At 43.4% G+C, this 17,432-nt stretch overlaps 1 pseudogene; it reads right to left on the bottom strand.

Moving 5' to 3' along the window:
* LOC111950517 (mediator of RNA polymerase II transcription subunit 13-like) overlaps nt 1–14,204 on the bottom strand; it is a 167,437-nt pseudogene extending 153,233 nt beyond the window's left edge.
* Between the last annotated feature and the right edge of the window lie 3,228 nt (nt 14,205–17,432).

Raw genomic sequence — 17,432 nt, 5'->3', positions numbered from 1 at the left:
GTGGGGGCTGTGCTTTGGCAAAGTGGGTGGGGTTATATCGTTCCTGTTTGGCCCTGTCCGGGGGTATCGTCGGATGGGGCCACAGTGTCTCCTGACCCCTCCTATCTCAGCCTCCAGTATTTATGCTGCAGTAGTTAATGTGTCGGGGGGCTAGGGTCAGTTTGTTATATCTGGAGGACTTCTCCTGTCTTATCCGGTGTGCTGTGTGAATTTAAGTATGCTCTCTCTAATTCTCCCCTTCTCTTTTTCTTTCTCTCTCGGAGGACCTGAGCCCTAGGACCATGCGTCAGGACTACCTGGCATGATGACTCCTTGCTGTCCCCAGTCCACCTGGCCTTGCTGCTGCTCCAGTTTCAACTGTTCTGCCTGCGGCTATGGAACCCTGACCTGTTCACCGGACGTGCTAAAAAAGCCAACTGACATTTACGCCTGAGGTGCTGACTTGCTGCACCCTCGATAACTACTGTGATTATTATTATTTGACCATGCTGGTCATTTATGAACATCTTGGCCATGTTCTGTTATAATCTCCACCCGGCACAGCCAGAAGAGGACTGGCCACCTCTCATAGCCTGGTTCCTCTCTAGGTTTCTTCCAAGGTTTTGGCCTTTCTAGGGAGTTTTTCCTAGCCACCGTGCTTCTACACCTGCATTGCTTGCTGTTTGGGGTTTTAGGCTGGGTTTCTGTACAGCACTTTGAGATATCAGCTGATGTACGAAGGGCTATATAAATAAATGTGTTTTGATTTGATTTGAAGAAGACTCTGGCCTTGGAGCTGGACTGGACGCCATGCTTAGACTGGGCATCGGCGCAGGGGAAGGCTCCGGCCATGGAGCTGGAGGTTTCGGACCGTTGACCATTGCAGGAGGTTCCGGACTGTGGACCGTCTCAGGAGGTTCTGGACTGTGGACCGTCGTTGGAGGTTCCGGACTGTGGACCGTTGCCGGAAGCTCTGGACTGGGACCTGTCCCCGGAAGCTCTGGACTGGGAACCGTCGCCGGAAGCTCTGGACTGGGAACCGTCACTGAAGCTCTGGACTGGAACGTCTCGGAAGCTCTGGACTGGGAACCGTCTCCGGAAGCTCTGGACTGGGAACCGTCGCCGGAAGCTCTGGACTGGGAACCGTTGCCGGAGGTTCTGGACTGGGAACCGTTGCCGGAAGCTTTGGACTGTGAACTGTCGCTGGAAGCTCTGGACTGGGAACTGGTAGCCATGTGGTAGCCATGCTGGTTAAGGGTGCCTTAAATTCTAAATAAATCACAGACAGTGTCACCAGCAAAGCACCCCCACACCTCCTCTTCCATACTTCACGGTGGGAACTACCCATGCGGACATCATCCGTTCACATACTTTGCGTCTCACAAAGAGACAGTGGTTGGAACCAAAAATCTCAAATTTGGACTCATCAGACCAAAGGACAGATTTCCACCGGTCTAATGTCCATTGCTCGTGTTTCTTGGCCCAGGCAAGTATCTTCTTCTTATTGGTGTACTTTAGTAGTGGTTTCTTTGCAGCAAATTGATCATGAAGGCCTGATTAACACAGTCTCCTATGAACAGTTGATGTTGAGATGTGTCTGTTACTTGAACTCTGAAGCATTTATTTGGGCTACAATTTCGGAGGTTCTAATTAAGTTCTAATAAACTTATCCTGCGCAGCAGCGTTAACTCTGGGTCTTCCTTTTCTTTGGCAGTCCTCATGAGCCAGTTTCTTCATAGCGCTTGATAGTTTTTGTAACTGCACTTGAAGACACAAGGTCCGCATTGACTGACCTTCGTGTCTTAAAGTAATGATGGACTGTCATGTCTCTTTGGTTATTTGAGCTCTTCTTGCCATAATACAGACTTGGTCTTTTACAAATAAGGCTATCTTCTGTATACCACCCCTACCTTGTCACAACACAACTGATTGGCTCAAACACATTAAGAAGGAAAGAAATTCCACGAACTGACTTTTAACAAGGCACACCTGTTCATTGAAAGGCATTCATGAAGCTGGTCCAGAGAATGCTAAGATTGTGCAAAGAGGTCATCAAGGCAAAGGGTTTGAAGAATCTCAAATCTCAAATATATTTAGATTTGTTTAACACTTTTTTGGTTACTACATAATTCCATATGTGTTATTTCATAGTGTTGTTGTCTTCACTATTATTCTACAATGTAGAAAATAGTCAAAATAAAGATAACCCCTTCAATGAGTAGGTGTGTCCAAACTTTTGACTGGTACTATATATATATATTTTAAAAAACTCAGCAAAAAAAAGAAACGTCCTCTCACTGTCAACTGAGGTTATTTTCAGCAAACTTAACATGTGTAAATATTTGTATGAACATAACAAGATTCAACAACTGAGATATAAACTGAACAAGTTCCACAGACATGTGACTAACAGAAATTGAATAATGTGTCCCTGAACAAAGGCGGGGGTCAAAATCAAAAGTAACAGTCAGTATCTGGTGTGGCCACCAGCTGCATTAAGTACTGTACCAGATTTGCCAGTTCTTGCTGTGAGATGTTACCCCACTCTTCCACCAAAAGCACCTGCGAGTTCCCGGGACATTTCTGGGGGGGAATGGCCCTAGGACTCACCCTCCGATCCAAAAGGTTCCAGACGTGCTCAATGGGTTTGAGATCAGGGCTCTTCATCCGGACTCTTCGCTGGCCATGGTAGAACACTGACATTCCTGACATTTCTTATGTCCTCGAGCAACTGAAACAATCATGATGTGCTTGATATATTTTAGATTCGGTAGAAAAGTGGCTGACAAAAACAACATTATCTGCATTCAATGATTTTGTCTTTCCCACAGATCTGAGAGATGGATCTCTTTTCACCAGACGCCTCATTCAATCTGAATGGTAGCCATCTTCACAGGGTCAGGGCAAGGAAGAAAAACAAAGACCCGACCTGCAAACAAAAGTGAAAACTTTGACTTGCTCTGCCCCTCCAGGGTACTGAAATATGTTCTTTGGTGCTTGGCGCTGCTCTGAGAGGTGCACACCAGAGCTGTTCTGAATAGTAAAGAATGGGCAGGCCTGGAAATGTCCAAAAACTTTGGCAGAGCCAACAAAAACTAACAAGAGCAGAGCTATGCCTGCAGATTGTTAGCGCCACACACATCCATACTAAAATAAAGCCCTCAAGAGAGAAACTAAATGAAGCACATCCCCTTCCTCTCAGTCCTTACAAACATCCAAAACAATGTATTGTCCGTCCATGAAACAGCAGAGGGGGCACAGTATGACAAGTGTACTTTCCTCCTCCTTCTCCAGAGATCTGACCAACATGCAGTAATGAATMGGTGTGCTACCCAGGAGCACAGTGGAGATGGCTGGGCTGATAAGAGATCCTGCTCTGCAAAACAGACAATTCTTTCATTTCGCTTTTAACCTCCTCATTGCAAGCTCAGATTAGACAAAGCAAGGGCTTTGTGTAGAGACAGAGTAATACAGAGGGGTTGATAGTGTGTATGGTTCCATGATAGTGTCACGTTCCTGACCTATTTTATGTTATTTTTATATGTTTAGTTGGTCAGGGCGTGAGTTGGGGTGGGCATTGTATGTTGTGTGTGTTTTGTTTTGTCTATGGGTGTTGTAGGTGTATGGGGTAGAGAAGAGTGAGGTTTTCTAGTTATGTCTATGGCTGCCTAGATTGGGTCTCAATCAGAGACAGCTGTCATTCATTTGTCTCTGATTGGGAGCCATATTTAAGGTAGCCATAGGCAGTAGGCTTTTGTGGGTAGTTGTCTTGTTGAACGTTTGTTGCTTGTATGTGCACTTWCGTTATCTAGCTTCACGGTCGTTTGTTGTTTTTGTTAGTTTGTGTTTAGTGTTCGTTTTTGTGTTTTCTCTCTCTTCTCTAATAAAGAAGATGTTCTTTTCACGCGCTGCGCCTTGGTCCGCACTCTCTTCAGTAGACGATCGTGACAGATAGCCACAAGAGTAAACATCAGGAGGGACGGAGGGGTGAAGGGAAGGAGGGAGAGGGGATGGGGATCCCCCCTCCTCGCCCCCCCTCCTCTCAGCGCTCCTTGAATGGTGATTAATTGTCAACATTACAGCCGGGCGAAATTGCCTAAAAATCACAGCTCAGCTTTTTTCAAACTTATGGCCAATTCACGATATATACAGTGCATTTGGAAAGTATTCAGACCCCTTGACTTGTTCCACATTTTGTAATGTTCTAGCCCCCCTCTCGTTCTCCTTCTCTCTCACTTGCTGGAGAGAAATTGTTGGTTACGGGCTTGTAAGTAAGCATTTCATGGTAATGTCTACCTACACCTGTTGTATTCCGCGCATGTGACAAATAAAATTAGTTTTTATTTGATTTGAAAGGATTACTGGCCCACTGATTTACACAGAAATGGCACATGCTCAAAATATTAATACTTCCACAGCCAAGCAGCTAATCTAATGAGTGTGGAAGGGTAAAAGAAGCCGCCGCCATTTCCACTGAAAGAAAATAGCTGATTTTCATGTTTACCCCCAACATTGCAATGGGGGAAATAAAAAAATGACAAACAAAAAAGTGCTTAATATTTCCAGGGATATTCAAATTTGATTTGGACAGTCAGATGAGGAAAAGGACAAACCCATCAGCCACTAGCATGGAGGGAAAAGAGCAAGCTGTGGCATCCCAGATTACTGGCAATGTGTCGGTCAGTCTGATCACCGCCACCAAAACACACACACGTTGTTGCTAGCTTCTGTGTGTCGCTTCACACCTTCACTGCCAGCATGTCCATGAGAGGCTCCAATGCATCAGGTTGTGAATCATCACGACTCAGCCAGTCTCAGCCCATCCCAGCAATGTCTACACACACACATCACACACACAAGGACACACACAGTGGGACAGGCACTTTGCAGGCTCTGAGAAGAGTGGCGAGTTGGTGTGATCCACAGAGGGAAACACAGGTTCACAACTCCGGCTGGTGAGGTAGGGGTCATGACCTCTGTGTGTTCTCAGGGCTCACAGCACACCCTCTCACCAGACAGATAGACACATAGAGAGGAGAGAGGGAGGGTCTGGCTGCCCTGAGGTCAGTCCAGTGAGGCTCCTCTGTTCTCCCGCATTGTGTAGAGTGAGTGAGTGAGTGAGTGAGTGAGTGAGTGAGTGAGTGAGTGAGTGAGTGAGTGAGTGAGTGAGTGAGTGAGTGAGTGAGTTTGAGTGAGTGAGTGAGTGAGTGAGTGAGTGAGTGAGTGAGTGAGTGAGTAAGCACAAATTACTCCAAACAACCACAGCTGGGAGCAATTCTCACCAGGACAAGAGGCTTGACATACATTGAAAAAGTATGTTTTACACAGTAAACACTAATTGTATATAGGACAATCTACCTATTAGAATACTTTTCGCTAGCAAATAATTATATTTGCACCAATTCCTTGTCTTAGTGTTTTGTGGTTAATGAGATGCTAAAAAGTGTGTGAGAATGTGCTTTTTTTCTCCTATGCAAATTCAGTCCAGGGTTCTTCTACCCAACCAGTGTAATAGTGGCACTGTACCACAGTGTTACATGTAAACTTCTGCCATGTGACTTCTCCAAAAACAAATTCTTGCCTGTGAGAACTAGCCTACATACTATTTAGAACATATGCAGTAAACAACAAATATCAACATACTACTACGGTTACTACCAGGACCCATCAGGGCTGGAATGGCTGCCCTCACGCCCTTCAGCTTCCATCCCAGCACAACGTGTCGTGAGTGAGTGAGTGAGTGAGTGAGTGAGGAGTGAGTGAGTGAGTGAGTGAGTGAGTGAGTGGAGTGAGTGAGTGACGTGGAGTGACTGAGTGACTGAGTGAGTGACTGAGTGAGTGTGAGAGTGAGTGAGAAATGTCTCTGACTCAGGAGTTCAATCTCCCCGGCAAGAGAGTATCTATAAAGTACGTCTCTGTCCATCCTCCACTGCTGCTGCAGAAAAAAATGGTCAGACCTCCATGATGCTGTCCTCCATGATGTGCTAGGCTCATTTCTGCATCGTTGCTCCTGCATATTCTATTTTTCACAGAAGTCATGTGAGGAGGAGGGAGCTCCATTTCTATCCTCCTTTTTAAATGGGAAGATGGGATAGGCTTTCTTGTTCAGCCTTGGCGACACAAGGTGCAGGGTGCTACTGTATTGTGTGCCGGAGGGCGGAAGGCGCTTAGATGCCGCGATGTGTGTTAACACAAAACAAAACTGTGATTGCAGTGAACGTTTGCTCCAAACAGTGAGAATTGACGTGCAGGTGGAAGGCTGTTCTCTGCCAGGCTGGCTGCTTGTCATTTAGGGGATGAGGGGGGAAACTAAGGGAACTATCTGGTTACACCAACTCTAACGCCTTCTAAGCTCTCATTTACAGGAAATGAATATCCCCAGAGCTTCCAGCATCAATCAACCCCTGTCCTGAACCATGCAATATTTCACATTATACAACCAGCTCACTACTACCATCATCACAAAGAGAGGGCGTGCTCTATGAGGTCTGCAACGTCTCAAGATGCTCCTTTTCAAACAGATGTAACAAGCCCTTTTCATTATCTTTTACAATAACCACCCATTTAACCAGCTCTATCAATGAATCAATATTTTATAAAGCCCTTTTTACATCAGCAGTTGTCACAAAGTGCTTTACAGAAACTCAGCCTAAAACCCCAAACAGCAAGCAATGCAGATGTAGAAGCACGGTGGCTAGGAAAAACTCCCTAGAAAGGCAGGAACCTAGAAAGAAACCTAGAGGAAGCAGGCTCTGAGGGGTGGCCAGTCCTCTTCTGACTGTGCCAGGTGGAGATTATAAAAGAACATGGCCATTAAGGCCAGATTGTTCTTCAATAACGTCTATACGTCTATAATCTTTGGTGAATATGTGAAAAGGTGCATCGAAAGACAAATTAATCCCTCATTTATCTCTTGTGACCAGCTAAGGCAATCTGAAACGTGGAAGCAGCATGGGAAAAGGAGTGAAACTCCTGGTCTGAGAGGGCTGTGGCTTGGACTGTATTCTTCTGTTAATAGGCCAAAGCCATTACACAGGACCATGGTAAGTATTATAGCCAAGCTGGCGTGTGTGTGTGTGTGTGTGCGCCCACTCCCTCTAGCCTCACCTGTAAGTTCGTGATGGATCAACTTGGCGAAGTTGGGGTCGTCCCCCCACCAGAAGAGCCAGAGCTCCCTACGTCCGGGCCTCTGGCTCCGCCGCCACACACTCAGCACGTCCGCCTTGAGGCAGCGGCTGAAGCTGCACAGGATGGGGTCCTCCTCGGTCACCGGGAAGAGGATGGGTGCCGAGGTGGGGCCTTGCCACACGTACCGCTTCCATTTGATCCCCGTCAAGTCCGCCTGAGGGGAAGGAGGGAGAGAGAGAGTGTCAGCTTCTGCTACAATCACCAGTACTCAGCACCCAGCCAGTACTTGTGAGTACTAAAGAGCAAGCATTAATTATCCTTTATGGAGCATCTGCCTCCTCAGCAGGAACACTTATGACAAGGAGACACAAAGGAAGACAGCCACAGGAAGAGAAAAACAGAGAGAGAGGAGAGAAAGAGAGAGGAGAGAGACAGAGATATAGAGGGAGGAGAGAGAGGGAAAACAGAAAGTCAGGAGAAAGAGACAACGATAGAGGCAGGGAGAAGAGAGAGATAGAGGGAGGAAAGAGAGAGATAGAGGGAGGGAGGAGAGATAGAGGGAGGAGAGAGGAGAGATAGAGAGAGGAGAGAGAGAGGGAGGAGAGAGAGAAGAGAGATGGAGGGAGGAAGMAGAGAGAGAGACAGAGAGAAAGCGGGAGGAGAGAGATAAAGGAAGACAGAGAGGAGGTTTGAGACAACAGACAGACAGATGGTGATAGAAAAGGCTGCAATATAAACAGACAGAAACACGGCTGGAGAACGAAGCAGCACACACAAAAAAGCATGTTTGTTTTTGTTCCGACTGAAAGCACCTGAAGCTAAAATGCACATAATCTCAAGAAAAACAACATGAACAACGTGTTCAAAGCTCGATAAAACTCCCTAATGCATGTAAATGGGTTCTCTGACCAACTTCATCTTTTTTAATGATGAGTGCTTTGGGGAGTGTGCACACTGCTCTCTAATAACCAATGCTGTTTGGCTTTTATAGAGAGTGAAAACACAACACAGAGAAACTCATAGGTCATAAATCACAGGCAGCAGCAGCAGCACAGGCTACTACAGGGTTATGAAGTGTTAAAGCAGGAACATTCCGCTCCACTGCTACTGCTGCCTGCTTCCACTGCTACTGCTGCCTGCTTGGCCGTGCCGGCTGGCTGGCACTCATCAGACAGCAGGTCCTACGTACACACAACCAACCAGCGATCCCTGTGCTCATGTCCTACACTGACGCTATACACTGTCTCTCACACCACTAACACACCACTAACACTTACACTGCTGAATACATCATGCCTTCCAGTGTTTTAGGCTTACACTCTGTGCCCATGTCATACACTTACACACTGCAAAAGCTAACTCGATCCCCACAACCTATATTGCCTTGCAGTTAGTACACTCGCCATATGCGCAATAAGATCATGGACATCTCCAGAGTCTTAAACCTCATCTTCAAGAGTATGGCCTGCAGTAAGCGTACTCTTGTGGGAGGCTAGGAATAAATAGGAGAAGCAGCTCCATCGAAGAGTCCTCTAGTACCCTGCAAGAGTTTATCACTTGCAGTAATTTAACCGCTACTCTTTGATGTTAGCTGGCCTCCTATTCCATTGCAATTTGCGAATATCACAGTCACTAGTACTCAAGCATGCTAACAAAGCGGATCACTTATCGGAAAAAATTTACAATAATCACTAAGTTAAGATGACCTCTTCAAGCGCTACATCTGACGCTAAGTGTGACTAACCAACTCTGCATAAATAGTCTTCCCTCACAGCTCTTAATCTATACTTACCTCCTCACAAGCTAAATCATCTATCAACCTTGGCTACCGATCACTATCACCGTATCAGTTACGCCAGCTTCCATCCCAGTATACAGTCTTTGATAGGTCAGCTAGCACTCTTCCAATTTATCCTTGCAGTACTAATCTTGATGAGCTGCGTCTCCTATTTATCCTTGCAGTACTATCTCTATGGAGCTGGCTTCTGCCTATTTATCCTATAAATGTCAAATGAGCTGACTGCCTAAGATTCGACGAGCTGTCGACATGTCTCCCATATACTGCCTACATACATACTTCTTTGATGGAGAGCTGGCTCTCACTATTATTCCTATTGTACTACTCTTCGATGGAAGCTGGCTCTTACCATATTAAATATCCTTGCAGTACTACTCTTGATGGAGCTGGCTCTCCTATTTATCCTTGCAGTACTACTCTTGATGGAGCTGGCTCTCCTATTTATCCTTGCAGCATGGCAGACAGTTTACCAGATTTTCTTCAACTGGACCTACTGATTTTTTAGGCAGGTTATTTTGCGCTGCTAGGCAATATGTTCTAGTCGACCAACTGTCACTTTGTTAGAAGTAGACGATTTATTAACATTTTAGGGTAAAATGAAATCAATTTAAAAGCTATGAGTATGACCAAGTAATAAAGCCTGGTAGTGTTATAGGTAGTCTTTATCCTAGCCACGGATAAGCTGGGAGATGTGTTGTCAGCTGAAGTCAGGTTTTAGTTATTCATTCTAACATGACAGCAAGGAAGGCCATACACTGGCCACAGAACGCTACTGAAATCCTYATGCTAAAATTATCTCAGCAAAAAATTGCTAGTCTCATATACCAAATATGATGAGCAACTTTAACTATACTGAACAGGAGTATTTCTGTCTGTAATAAAGCCCTTTTGTGGGGAAAAARACATTCTGATTTGCTGGGCCTGGCTCCCCAGTGGGTGGGCCTATAGCTGTACCCCTGCCCAGTCATTTGAAATCAATAGATAAGGGCCTAATGAATTTATTTCAATTGACTGATTTCCTTATATGAACTGTAACTCAGTGCGTTTATATTTGTGTTCAGTATACATAAATTGAGAGATACCAATTATTGAAAGCTCATAGGCTGTTGAGTTTGTGGCACAATCTCAACAACAACAAAAAAATCACAAGATGACTACAAATATATTCCACACATGGCCAAAACAAAAAATGACTTTCCTCAACATTACTCTGTCCCACGTGCCCCTAAATGAGTTTTTCAATACTAAGATGTATTATGATGGGCACCAACTCCCAGCCTCTTACATAACTGCCATGTTATCACGTAGTATCAGTTCATCAAGCAACATCATAGGAAATATCTCACCTCAGGAATCTTGCTCAAGGGCATTCAAACGCTGTTCCTGACAAGACCATATTCACACGCCAATGTTCAATTATCATATAGACCTATAGCCTATAGCTTATTCCTTCCACAGTATAGTACTACTGCTGCAGTTTATGTTTCACTAACTCCCTCCATCAAGTCCTCTCTCTGGCAGACACAGTGTTGTGAGGAACTACCTGACACCTGCATCTTGCAGAGAAACATCTGTGCTGCACAGAAAGAAAGAGGATGGGAAAAAAACTGAAGTGTGAAACCAGATCGTCCGCACTTATATAAACTGACTGTTTCTGAAACGGGCCATGCTTGGACAGTTTGCCTGCATACATCTCACTTATTCTTCTACAGAAATGTATTTTCATCGCACAATCCAGTCTTCTGATGACAGCTCTGATTATTTGTCAATGTGAGGCTATCCAAACCCTTGGCTTGGCTGTTTTCCCTGTCAAAGATCAAGTTGAAGCTTTCGATACATAAACTAGGCTATTCTCTGCAAATACTAAGTGGCAATCTTCAAGAGGCAGATTGCACCGTCAAGGGTCTGTGTGCCTTCTGCGGACAATCAATCAATCCATCTTTTCAGTACATCTGAGTTACAGTCTGTATGCAGGATGAATGAGTGAGTGTCAGGGAAACCTGTGTGTTTCCTTCAAAATGACTAACGGCACGGCTAGCTGACTGTTAGTATTATGCTCAGGTATGTGGGCAACTGTATATGCAAAGTGTACCCCACCAAAAGGGCAAGAACCAGGGTGAAGTTAAGTTTCCCTTTTCAGATGGCAAGCCAAACCCCCATAGCGGCGATAGGGGAATCTGAGGGCAAAGCCATTTGACAGACTCAGGAAGTTGACGTTAAACCGGGCTGGGATTTGAGGGTTACGACCCCTCCTTTCATCAGCTGCTCAGCTCTGCTCACCTTCCCTCTCACAGCTCAGAGCTCCAGGTCCCATTATGGAGTACACTTAGTGCCAACAGCTGCCTATCCTTCCCTTGCTTTGGGGCGGCAGGTAGCCTGGCGGGTAGGAGCGTTGTGCCAGTAACCGAAAGGTTGCTGGATCGAATCTCGGAGCTGACAAGATAAAAATCTGTTGTTCTGCCCCTGAGCAAGGTAGTTAACCCACTGTTCCCTGGGTGCCGATGACGTGGATGTGGATTAAGGCAGCCCCCCACACCTCTCTGATTCAGAGGTTAAATGCAGAAGACACATTTCAGTTGAAAGCATTCAGTTGTACAACTGACTAGGTAACCCCCTTTCCTTTTACTTCCTGACATTCTCCCTCTCAGGCCATTCTCCCTCCCAGAGACAGGCAACAGGTGAAGTTGCTCAAATCAATCCTGAGCAGACGCATAGACACCCCACCACCACTACAAGGAACTCTCCGTCAAGGCCTCACCCTCCTGCGGCAACACATGAAACTAGTTAACAAGTGTCTGTTTGCATCTTGGAGAACTGGAGAGAAATGCAAATCCACTTGGTCTACTCTCTTGTCTCGCCCAGCCTTTCCTTCTGCACAGCATGTGTCACTGCTGCAGTGTTGGTTTTTGTTCTAATCCTGCCCAGCCCGGAAGGAGTTTGATGCCCGCTAAAATTACTTTCTTCTACACAAGGCTGAGAACTAAAGACTGCCAGGAGACACTAGTCTAGCYGGGCAGTTGTGATGTGACTTTATTTATGAAAAGCATAATAACTAATCTTCAAACTTTACCAAAATCCGCTTAACTTCAAATACAAACAGGAATTGTATATAAAACATTGTTATAAGATTCCTGGGAACTGTTTAAAGTTATGGTAAAAGTGCCACTGTTCACTGCATTTTTTTAGCTTAAAACCACTAAGTCTGGTTAGTGTGTGAGTCATACAGGACTGTGAACAGAAGCACTGGTATCATGCTTAGTCTCAGTATGCAGTAAAATGTCTCCCTGCTATTGCAATACAGCAGCCAGTCATTCACTACTAGCCTCATAGCTTCTCCTGTTCATTCAGCTCTACTGTCAAATGCTTTGGAAAAGAACAGTTCATGTCTATCAATGTCCAAAGTGTATCATTATTTATTCATTTAACCTTCATGATGGGGAATTGTTAGCATATGTCATGCAGTGCATATTGTACAGAAAAAATGCAATGCATTGATACAAACCTATAGATAGTGCACTACTGAGAAGCCTCTAGAGTAGTAGTAGTGCCAGGGACAAGAGTGGACATGTGAGCTTTTTCCTTCAGTCATAATAGTAGGCTATAACCAAAATCTATTAGGTACTGTTGGTTGTATGCGTTTATGATAGCTATATAATTCAATTGTTTAACGACTGACTAGAAACAGTAACGTTATCAATCAGCACTATGAGAACTATAACAGCAAAATAAATACACACAACAACTCTAACAATACTGCATTAATCTGTCATGAACAATGTATTCAACTTGACAACTTGCCAGACAAGAAGTGAGTCCTAAAGTCTATCATGCACTAACAATAGCCAAGAATACATTCTTGTTTATTAATATTTCAGCCCGTGCCTCCGTTAAGTATGCGCGAGCCAAGAGTGTAAACAACAAATGATTTGCAAGCAAACCTGACAACTTCAAAGGGAAAGTACTGCATATGTAAGCCAGCGAATAAGATACGCTGTTTCAGTAACTAAGCTCTTCATTGGCTACTTTAAAGAAAACAATGTAGCAAGCAATGTATCTGAACAACTACACCGGCCCACTGACAAGAACAACATGATTAATTCATTGAACATGAGAGTTGAAATTAGAAGCCAATGTTCACAAGCCTTTACTTTGCATTCCATGACTGAATGTAAATCTATTTATCATTTAGTTAACTTGCTATTTGTGCAAATGAACGACATTGCAAGCTAGTTAGCAGGCTAGCAAACTTGATTGGGTTTATTTTTATGTCACGTAAACATGCTGCACAATGCATTCGATAGAAAGCATAACGTTACTTCAACCAAGCAAACAACTAGAAGAGGAAAAACATGCATCATGCATGGTATTCAGTGTTGCTAGTTATATCTATGTGGCTAAGATGTTTATCAACACACATTACATTAGTTGCACATTTATTGCCTAAAACTCTCAGGGCTTGAATGTATTTAATATGATCAAACTGAACATTTTTGATGGCAAACACATGCATGCAGCTGCAAGTGATAGATAACCTTATTATTTCTTAATCTTGTACAACTTCTCAGTATGCAAATAACCATTGACTTGGTGAATGATGTTTGAATTGCAGTGCTAAGACTGTTTTCCCACTGCTGTGGCTACCGTTTTTGCTCTCTTCAGCTAGTTAAAAATGGCTGCTTTTCCTTTAGTTTTAAATCTCTTACCAGACAGAATAGATTGGAATGGCAATCCTCCAAGCTGGCCCCGTTTGGTACAAAACAAGAACTCATCCTTTCACAGCGAGATCGAACATTCCATCATTTCAGTTCCGGGGAAAATAAATACCGATTTCCAGTAGTATTTTGCAAGATGTATAAGCTAATCAACGAGAATTATTTTTACCAATCGGCTGGAGTATGTAATTCAACAACCCTTCGAAAGCTATTGTCCGCCCAAAAATAAAAGCAGTTAAAATATCGTCTTCGCAACCTCTCTGTCGACCTCTCAAATATACATGAAGTAAACAAATTAAATGAGCGAAAAATGCTTTAAAACAAAAAGAAAAGGAGAGTAAATAAGCAACTCTCCCCCTCCCCCTTAGCTTAAAACGGTCTTTGCTAAAAACGTCCCTCTACTCCTCCATCACCATCAAAATCGATCTAAAAACGAATAACATCCTTAAAAACCAATCGAAAATTGGCATATGCCTATATTTTTACGGTAATTTTAACCATTATTTCGGTCTCTGTTCCTGCTGGTTTCCATTTGAATTCATGGATTCCTTTCTTTAATGGCGGCCACAGGGAGAACTCTGCCTCCCAAAGCCTATTGGCTCATTCATGGTCATGAGGGCTGTAATAACACTGTAACTGATGGGTATTGCCGCCAGGCGAGAGCAAGTGGCGCTACTGAGCAACCAGATTTTGTTACTAATGATCAAACCTAACTTGCCGACTTTCACAGTGCACCACCTAGTGCATACACAAAGAAATGTATCCATTCCTTGCATCAATATTTACATCATTCAACTGTGTGTGCCCTGCCCTGCCCTTGCAATCCAAACAAAGCCCTAATTCGAGTACAAAACGTGCACCTTGAATGTGCCAATGTAGGCGGGGATACAATGTAACACTATTGTAACACCATTGTGAAGCTGTAGTAACACTGTAACAGTTGAAGCACATGAATAGATTTCAAGTTGCCCCAGGCCACACATGCCATGAAAGAACTTAACGTGACATGATCAAATTATTGTTGCACCTCTGTGTGAAGAAATTACTTTATTTAGTTTTTTGCTGCCAATCCTTCAAGATGATTGAATACATTTGGTTGTGATGAAGTATTCAGTCAATTTCAATTTTGCAACCCAATAGTGACTACACTTTTTTTTTTTTCAAATATTTTTTTTTTTACAATAGATACTGAGCTCTACTCCTTCATTTGTATAAAAATGTCAATTAGGCTAATCCTTTTAGATGATTAGTTGTAATGAATGCACAGAATTCTAAAGAGCCACATTGAAGCAAAGCATTCAGCACAATTTGCCATTTTAACTTATCTAATAACCTATATAAAAAATGATATGCAGCTCCAGCTGATAATGGCATCACTTTGTCACACTGCCTGTGAGATCCTCAGTCAAAGTCATAGCCCATCCAGTGCATGGCCATGTGTTCATGCTTGCTGCTGTGATACTGTGCAGGCCAGTCTCCAAGGCCAGATAGTAGATAATGTGTTTCTCTCCCTTCATCAGTGATTCTGATCTAATCCTGACAGGTCCAACAGCTCCCATCGTTATATCTATCTCCCACCAGACAGCACTGATAATCTCTCTCTCCCTGCTCTTTTCTCTTTATCATCACTCCCACTAGATATGAGAAGCTATTGGGGAATGATTAAGTGTCTGTGTGATTGTTTTAAAGAAAAGCATTTGATGATAGACCTCATAAGCACAATTGTCATAACATTGCAACTAACAGGAAATGCATATCTAATCTTCTGATGTTATTTCTTTCTCTTACTTATCTCGTTAAATCTCTACTGACACAATGCCAAACTATAATAACAACTGTGAAAATGAAAGTATAACATACAGTACCATTTAAAAGTCTGGACAAACCTACTCATTCAAAGGTTTTTCTTTATTTTTACTATTTTCTACATTGTAGAATAATAGTGAAGACATCAAAACTATGAAATTACACATATGGAATCATGTAGTAACCAAAAAAGTGTTAAACAAATCTAAATATATTTTCTATTTGAGATTCTTCAAAATAGCCACCCTCTACCTTGATGACAGCTTTGCACACTCTTGGCATTCTCTTAACCAGCTTCATGAGGTAGTCACTTGGAATGCGTTTCAATTAACATTGTTAAAAAATACATTTGTGGAATTTCTTTCCTTCTTCATGCGTTTGAGCCAATCAGTTGTGTTGTGACAAGGTAGGGGGGTATACAGAAGATGGTAAAAGTCCATATTATGGCAAGAACAGCTGAAATTTGCATTACTTTAAGACATGAAGGTCAGTCAATGCGGAAAATGTCAAGAACTTTGAAAGTTCCTTCAAGTGCAGTTACAAAAACCATCAAGCGCTATGATGAAACTGGCTCTCATGAGGATCGCCACAGGAAAGGAAGACCCAGAGTTACCTCTGCTGCAGAGGATAAGTTCAGTAGTTACCAGCCTCAGAAATCGGCAATTAACTGCACCTCAGATTGCACRTCACGGAGTTCAGGTAACAAACACATCAACTGTTCAGAGGAGACTGGGTGAATCAGGCCTTCATGGTCAAATTGCTGCAAAGAAACCACTACTAAAGTACACCACTAAGAAGAAAAGACATTAGACATTAGACCGGTGGAAATCTGTCCTTTGGTCTGATGAGTCCAAAATGGAGATGTTTGGTTCCAACCGCTGTCTCTTTGTGATGGATGATCTCCGCCTGTGTGGTTCCCACCGTGAAGCATGGAGGAGGAGGTGTGATGGTGTGGGGGTGCTTTGCTGGTGAAACTGTGGGTGATTTCTTTAGAAATCAAGGCACACTAAAACAGCATGGCTACCAGACGCATTATGCAACTATACACCATCCCATCTGGTTTGCGCTTAGTGGGACTATCATTTGTTTTTCAACAGGACAGTGACCCAAAACACACCTCCAGGTTGTGTAAGAGCTATTTGACCAAGAAGGAGAGTGATGGAGTGCTGCATCAGATGACCTGGCCTCCACAATCACCCGACCTCAACCCAATTGAGATGGTTTGGGATGTGTTGGACCGCAGAGTGAAGGAAAAGTGCTCAGCATATGTGGGAACTCCTTCAAGACTGTTGGAAAAGCATTCCAGGTGACTACCTTGTGAAGCTGGTTGAGAGAATGCAAAGCTGTCATCAAGGCAAAGGGTTTGAAGAATATAAAATATGAAATATATTTTGATTTGTTAAACACTTCTTTTTAGTTAGTACATGATTCCATTTGTGTTATTTCATAGTGTTGATGTCTTCACTATTATTCTACAGTATAGAAAATAGTACAAATAAAGAAAAACCCTTGGATGAGTAGGTGTGTCCAAACTTTTGACTGGTACTGTATATAATTAAGCAATAAGGCAAGAGGGGGTGTGGTATATAGCCAATATACCACAGTTAAGGGCTGTTCTTATGCACGACGCAACGCAGAGTGCCTGGACACAGCTCTTAGACGTGGTATATTGGCCATATATCACAAACCCCGAGGTGCCTTATTGCTATTATAGACTGGTTACCAACATAATTAGAGCAGTAAAAAAAACGTTTTGTCATACCCATGGTATAAGGTCTGATATACCACGGCTTTCAGCCAATCAGCATTAAGGGCTCGAACCATCCAGTTTATAACAAGTGGTTTGGCACTTAGGAGGCCCTTCCTATCTGTCTGCAAAAAGTAACTGTGTGCAGCACTTGTCAAAAAGTCTTATTGTTCTGTGACTAAATCCTGTATAAAGAAAGTGAATAATACATCTGATATTTTGCCTGTGAGCCCATAACCTGCATTTAATGAAAACATGTGAT

Source organism: Salvelinus sp. IW2-2015, linkage group LG23, assembly GCF_002910315.2.
Source record: "Salvelinus sp. IW2-2015 linkage group LG23, ASM291031v2, whole genome shotgun sequence".
Classification (NCBI taxonomy): Eukaryota; Metazoa; Chordata; class Actinopteri; order Salmoniformes; family Salmonidae; genus Salvelinus; species Salvelinus sp. IW2-2015.
Note: the sequence above shows the minus strand (reverse complement) of the source record. Positions and strands in the feature narration are given on the sequence as shown.